The sequence below is a fragment of the Triticum urartu genome, chromosome 3 (assembly GCF_003073215.2).
Source record: "Triticum urartu cultivar G1812 chromosome 3, Tu2.1, whole genome shotgun sequence".
NCBI lineage: Eukaryota > Viridiplantae > Streptophyta > Magnoliopsida > Poales > Poaceae > Triticum > Triticum urartu.
The window spans coordinates 411150043-411156424 of record NC_053024.1 but is presented as its reverse complement, the minus strand read 5'-3'; the positions used below and the strand labels follow the sequence as shown (position 1 = coordinate 411156424).

General features: G+C 49.1%; 1 long non-coding RNA gene and 1 other non-coding gene across 2 annotated transcripts; one reads left to right on the top strand and one right to left on the bottom strand.

The window, feature by feature from the left end:
- Positions 1 to 744: 744 nt before the first annotated feature.
- LOC125544158 lies at positions 745 to 3276 on the top strand. Its single transcript, XR_007299297.1, has 3 exons — positions 745 to 1266; positions 1352 to 1947; positions 2046 to 3276. It is a non-coding gene; the product is annotated as an uncharacterized LOC125544158 (long non-coding RNA).
- Positions 3277 to 6161: 2885 nt separating this feature from the next.
- Positions 6162 to 6233, bottom strand: TRNAN-GUU. The gene has a single exon. It is a non-coding gene; the product is annotated as a tRNA-Asn (tRNA).
- Positions 6234 to 6382: the final 149 nt, after the last annotated feature.

Below are 6382 nucleotides of genomic sequence, written 5' to 3'. Positions count from 1 at the left end.
AATACGACCTATGTTTGAACAGGAAGCCCCCAAATGACCTTGAGACTTTTTTAACGACTCTGATTCGAATACGATCAAAGTCGGACCCAAAAGAGGTTAAGCTAGATTCAAATACAATCAGCCCCCAATGGTCTTTCGAAGCAGGGTACCTATGTTTGAGTTGTGCCTTGCAACAGACTCTTTTTGGTCCCTTTAATTTTTCCTAAGAACTTGAGCTTTGTGAGAGATAAATTCTTCTTGAACCGGGCTTTTGAACCGGATATTGAGAGCTTCAAACCTTTGTGGGAGACAGGTTTACCTTGAGCCGGATTTTAAACCGGATATTGAGAGCTTCAACGCTTTGTGGGAGACAGGTTTAACTTGCTGAGTCATATCATTGTAGCCCCCGAGTCTTAAGACGACTCGAGGAGTTGGCTTGAGATTCTCCATATTTGACCGTGATATAACCCGGCATATAGTTGAATAGCGGAACATTGGAATATGTTGAATCTCGATGGGTTATCAATGACCCTGTCCATTGATCCGACCGATGTAAGCAAAGGCCATAGCTTGATGGTCACTTTTGTAATGATGAATTCTGCATAAGAATTTGCACAAACGAGAGTAATTGTTCTCGAAGAAAAATAAAAATGTATCGATAGAAACTTGACAGGATAGATTTCACCTGATTCGTCCGGACAACAGATGGTCCGTTCTATGAACAACCCTCCGTATTTGCAATGACGATTTAACCCCTCTCTCTTTCCCTTGCGAAAGGGGATGAACCTCAGCACTGTAGTCATTACGGACAAAATAATTCCTCTCTCAGAAGGCGAGGTTGCGGCCGTGGCCCAGGCGTGGCGGTTCTCGGTGACGTAAGGCAGATTAACCGTGAAAGCGACGCGGCGGGTCATAGTGGAGGCGTCCCGCGACCATACAGGAGGCAGGTCGGAGCGGCACGACAGACGGCCAGATTTCACTGAGCGGCAGGCCAACTCAAGCATGTCTGATGGAAACCCAAACGAACTTCAATTCGCTGGCATCTGGCGTTTATGATGATAGCAACAAACATAAGCTAAAGCATCTGTACTTCTACTCTGATTCAATGGCCCTCTGGTGGGTAACATCAAGTTTTAGATCTGATGTAGGTAGCATCTAGTACTTTGTATCTAGTAGCTGAATAAATCTCCGAAGCTTGTGCACTGGGAGCCTTTTCCTGTGGTATTAGCAAATGTACACTGCTTGCCGCGTAGAAGACATCCATCTTTCTTTTTTCTTATGAACATGGTACGTACTTGTCTCCTTTGATGTCCGTAGTGTGTCCCTCTGTAGTTAATTCTCCACATACTGTAATATCTCATCGGTCTCACAGCAAAGGCGGAGGCATGACGCGGCGTAGCAGTGCAGCCAGCGAGGGCGGCTCACTGCGGAAGCCAGGTTCACCGGCGGCTCGCACTTCGCTCGCAGACGGGCCACGGCTGAGGCGACTAAGGTGATGGTGAGCGATAGGGCGGGCCGCTCGCAGGCCGGAATCAAGGCGAAGGTGCGGCGGCTCATCCTCAATGGATCAAAGCCACGGGGCGAAGTCCGGCTCGGAGTAATGGTTCAGAGACGAGGCCAAATCCGGCTCAACGTGCGACAACGGACACCAGCGAAGCGGAGCTTGCTCTGGCTGCAACGTTCAATGGTGGAGGCCGGCTCTCGGTGGCCGAGGCGGATGAAGCATGGCGGCTCAATCCATGGGGTGACTCGGAAAGAGGTACGACAGCTCGGCATTGACCCGCCTTATGCAAGGTAGGTGAGGCCCAAGGGCAGTTTGACAACAGCGGCTTAGAATAGGTGAACCAGCGAAATCTTGAGGAATTTGAAACACTCACAGACAACATGGCTCCTCCAGCTGCGACTTGTGAGAGAGTTCATGTGGTATTTTTAAGTCGTCATCTGAGGAATCATCTTCTCCCACGAGAGGTATTTTCAATCCACGGCGTATATTATTCTCCATGTTCTCATAAGTAGAGGCGGTTCTGCGTACTATTTGAAACTTTGGTTGTGATTTCCTACTGCAGAAATCGGAGAGTATTCATGTGGCATCCTGGACATCGAGAGCTTGGCCTACTTATTGAGCTGCTGCAACAAAAGGAACATTCCACCACTTCCAAGCATAAGGTCACGACATTTGAGATATTTATCAGCATCATCCCTCAGAGCCCAAATAATATGTTCGCAATCATCCTCACTAAAAGCAGGCACGGATGGGATCAGCCCGGGCGGTGAATGGAATCTCGGATACGGACGGCGGCTCGACGGGCGACGAGGGTCGCGAGGCGACTCAATGCAGTAAGGGCGGCTCAACGCGGCCCCGATTTGAAGGCAACCGCGGCAGCTCGCAGGCGGCATCGGCCTTGACGCGCAGTTCCAGCAGTGGGGACGGCCGACTCAGGACAGAGGTGATGTGAGGTCTGTCCAGCGGTTTGGAATCGAGACTGCTCCGGCGAGGGCGAGCCGCAACAGCAGCTGAGGAGATTCTCGGTGAAGAGAGGCGGCGGCTCGGCGAAGGCATTGGCGACTTGAAGCAGAGGCAGCACAAGGCCGACACACTGGTGAGGGCGGCTCAAGTCAACGGGGGCGGGTTGCCCAGCCGGCTCAAGGCGTGGCGGCAGTGGCCGCATGGGCGGCTCAAGGCGAGGCGCTTGGAGACGACGACGGCGACCGTTGGCTCAAGGCGAGGCCGGGGAGCCAGAGGAATTTCGGGCCAGCTAGAGGCGCAGGGCAGCGGTGGCGGCCGAACACGGCGGGGCGACGGGTCAACGTTACTTGTGATTGAGGCACAATAGGGCGGCTTGAAACAGATGCCGACTTGCAGTGGCGGATCACGGTGGAAGCGGTGGCGGCTCATAGGCGCGTCTCTGACAACGAGGACCGGCGGCTCGGCAGGGGCCGCGGCGGCTTGTGGAGGCAGGGCCATAGACCATGGCCAATGTAGCGGTCAGAAACTGTAGTGGCGGCTTGGAGACGCAACAGCGACTTGAAGCGGCCGAAGCGACTCGGAGCAAGGCCGGGGCGACTCAACGACGGCGGCTCAACCCCAAGGTCAGTGGCTCAGCAGGCGCCTCGAAACAAGGCCACGGGTGCTGGAGGAGCCCGGGTCTCTGGCCGTATCTGCTCCGTGTTGTAGTTTCCTTGGCCTCAGTCTATCGTTGCATACGTGGCCGGCCGTTGTGTTTAATTTACTGATTTGTGGATTCGGTCTCCACTTGGACTGAACCTCAGGACCTGTCCTAGCAGTTTCCTTGTTTTGATTGGTATTGTAGCAGTGTATGGCGGCTGCTCGAATCAGTGATCCACCATAAAAACTTGTACTTGGCGATATCTGCAATTCGGCGGATCATCCAGCCGGCGTAGGCGGCTCAACAGCAAGTCCAACTCCTTTGATGATGAACCTGCCAATCTCTCTCCAAGGTTGTCCATGCTGAATTATTTTGGGCAACTATTTTATGTTGGCTCTTCTTCCCCTGATCAATCGTGAGCTTCTCGACCCCTGGAAAGATCCCTGCAAGAACTCATCACCACCGTGTGCAAGCCCCACGGTGGGCGCCAACTGTCGTGTAATTTTCACGGCAGATGTCCTAGTGAAAAAGACTTAGTCGTGAGGCCAACACGTCTGTGTGGTAAATTGAGAGGGGTTGATCGGAATCGAGAAAGGCAACACAATACAAGGGTTTAGACAGCTTCGGGCCCCAGGAAACATCATCCGGTAACAACCCTACATGCTGTTTGTGGCTAGGTCTCATTATGCTCATGATGGAGTCGCCGTAATTCCGGCTCTCCTAGTTGTGTCTAGACTTAACAATTATTCAACATCTCCCTCTTGGGGTGCCCTGCCCCTCCTTATATAAGTTGAAGGGGCGGGTTACATGTAGAGTCAAACTCGGATTAGGACTTAACCTATAATGACGTCTTACCATGGGCTTCTCACCATGGGCTTCTTAATGTCTTGGGCTTCTTAACGTCTTGGGCTTCTTAACGTAAGCTGGTTTACAATCCGACTTACAATCTGGCTTAACTGTCTGGCTTAAATGTCCGTCTTACATGACTGTGTCTGCCGGCTTACAATGCTTGACTGTGTCTGCCGGCTTAACCTGCTTAATTGTTCCCGCCGGCTTAACCTGCTTAACTGTTCCCGCTGGCTTAGTCTACTGGGTCACCAATGAAACATCAAGTCCCAGCCGGGTTATATCTCCAACCGGGTCACACCGTGGGGTATATCCTCGACAGATGCTTTTTGAAGGTTGAGGTACATGATTTCCGAAGGTTACTTGGTTATGTGTTGAAGGATGGATACAACTAGATGTAGGGATTGTTAGTTCGGGTGAGATATTATGCTTCCCGTGTATACCCAACACCTGATTGCATAACCAGAAAGTTTCGGGAGTTCATAGGTGGGAATTCAAGTAGCTCTAGTATTTCTTCCCGTAGATATTTGGTTTGTGATTGGGTAATCCTTACCACTTATTTGTTCCAGCCGTACCTTCTTGTTTCATTCATCTACCTTTATCTAAGTGGCTTCTCACCTTGATGGACATGTGATGATTTACTTTGGAATTCATTCATTCATCCTTGTTCGAATGTTTATTGTGAAGACTATATGTTGCAATTTCTATCCATTAATTCAACTTGTCTATCAAGATTCTAACGGATGTCACCCTCTTCAGGATGGCTCCTCCAACGCGTCTGAATCCGGAACGCAATGATGGGAGTCAGGCGAACCGCCCGCCACCACCTCCACCTCCGGAGGCATGGCGAGCTATCATGGCAGCCACCAACGCCAACACTCAGATGCTTTTGCAACTCTTGCAAGAGCGCAACCAAGGTCAAGGCAACCAAGGAAATCATGGCCAAGGGAATTTCAACAATCAGCCTTAGTTTGCTACTCTCAACCAGTTCCTTGCAAACCAGCCGAAGTCTTTCAGCAACTGCGTCGAGGCCACAAACGCCGATGATTGGCTCATGGACATCTGCAAGCATTTTGAATGTAGCAATGTCAGGCCTGAGGACTTTGTCAAGTTTGCTTCTTTTCAACTCAAGGACCAAGCTGCTGATTGGTATCAACAATACAAAGATTCCAGAGGAGGTCGTGTGATTACCTGGGATGATTTCCGCCGAGACTTCAAAGCTCATCATATTCCAACAAGTGTTGCTGAGAGTAAGCGTGAGAAATTCCGCAATCTCAAGCAAGGCAGTATGTCCGTGTACCAATACAATATCCAGTTTCAGAAACTTGCTCGCTTCGCTAAACAAGACGTTCCTGACGAAAAGAGTATGATCTATCAATTAAGAGAGTAACTGGGCCTGCCGATACTGGGTTTAGAGAAACCATACCATAGTTCTATCCTCAAACTAGGATTAGGGTTTGTTTTGACGGTAGTGGCCAAAATGGTTATCAATACGGGTAAATCTACCGGACATACGCGAACACATACTTCACAAGCAATACATTTATCAAATTCAAAGTGGATTCGCCCTCGGAAACGCTCTGGTGTAATAAGAATAAACCATAGGGATAGGGTCTAGAATAGAAGTAATAAAGTGAATAAAAAGAGGGGGCAATCTAAATATTGCTAATATATTAGGACCATCTTATTAATAATTCTAATGAGTTATCTTGGAATTTAGAATCAAATAAAAAACCCTATATTATGCTCAAGGAAAGTAGATATAGATAGGAGCTTATGCCCTCAAAAAAATACACTAGTTTCTTAAATTAAAAATAAAAAAGATTTTTTTCTTACGTCGATCTAGTATGGATCGTACATGGACGATAGTTGGAGTCGGCGGCTCTCCTAGGCTTCCCTCATCTGGGACCCCTGGGGAAGAGGATCAAGTTGGCCCTTGCGAATAACTTGATGCACTATCTCCCTTCAACCCTTTGAGAGAAATGTAGCAAAAGGAAGGAAAATCCATGGACCGACCCCATTGTCTCCACCCCGTAGGAACTACGAGATCACCCCAAGGACGCCCTCGGCGTCCAGGGGAGAACAGAATGTGATACGATGAGATAGAATGCAGTAGAAATAGAAACAAGGATAGCGAACGGGTTACCTACTCCTAAGGGTCAAAGCAAGCCCTTTAATTCAATTCTTTATTCTTACATTAAAATTCTTACATTAAAGAATGAATAAAATCTCCCCAAGTAGGATTCGAACCTACGACCAGTCAGTTAACAGCCGACCGCTCTACCACTGAGCTACTGAGGAACAAGGGGGGATTCGACCTCCTAGAGTTCAACTCCCGCTCTCAACCCATGAACAATATGAGTCCGAAGCTTCTTTCGTAACTCCCATAATTTCTTCGTAGTGGCTCCGTACTGCCATACAATTACAACCTATCTTTGCTCAATGGGTAC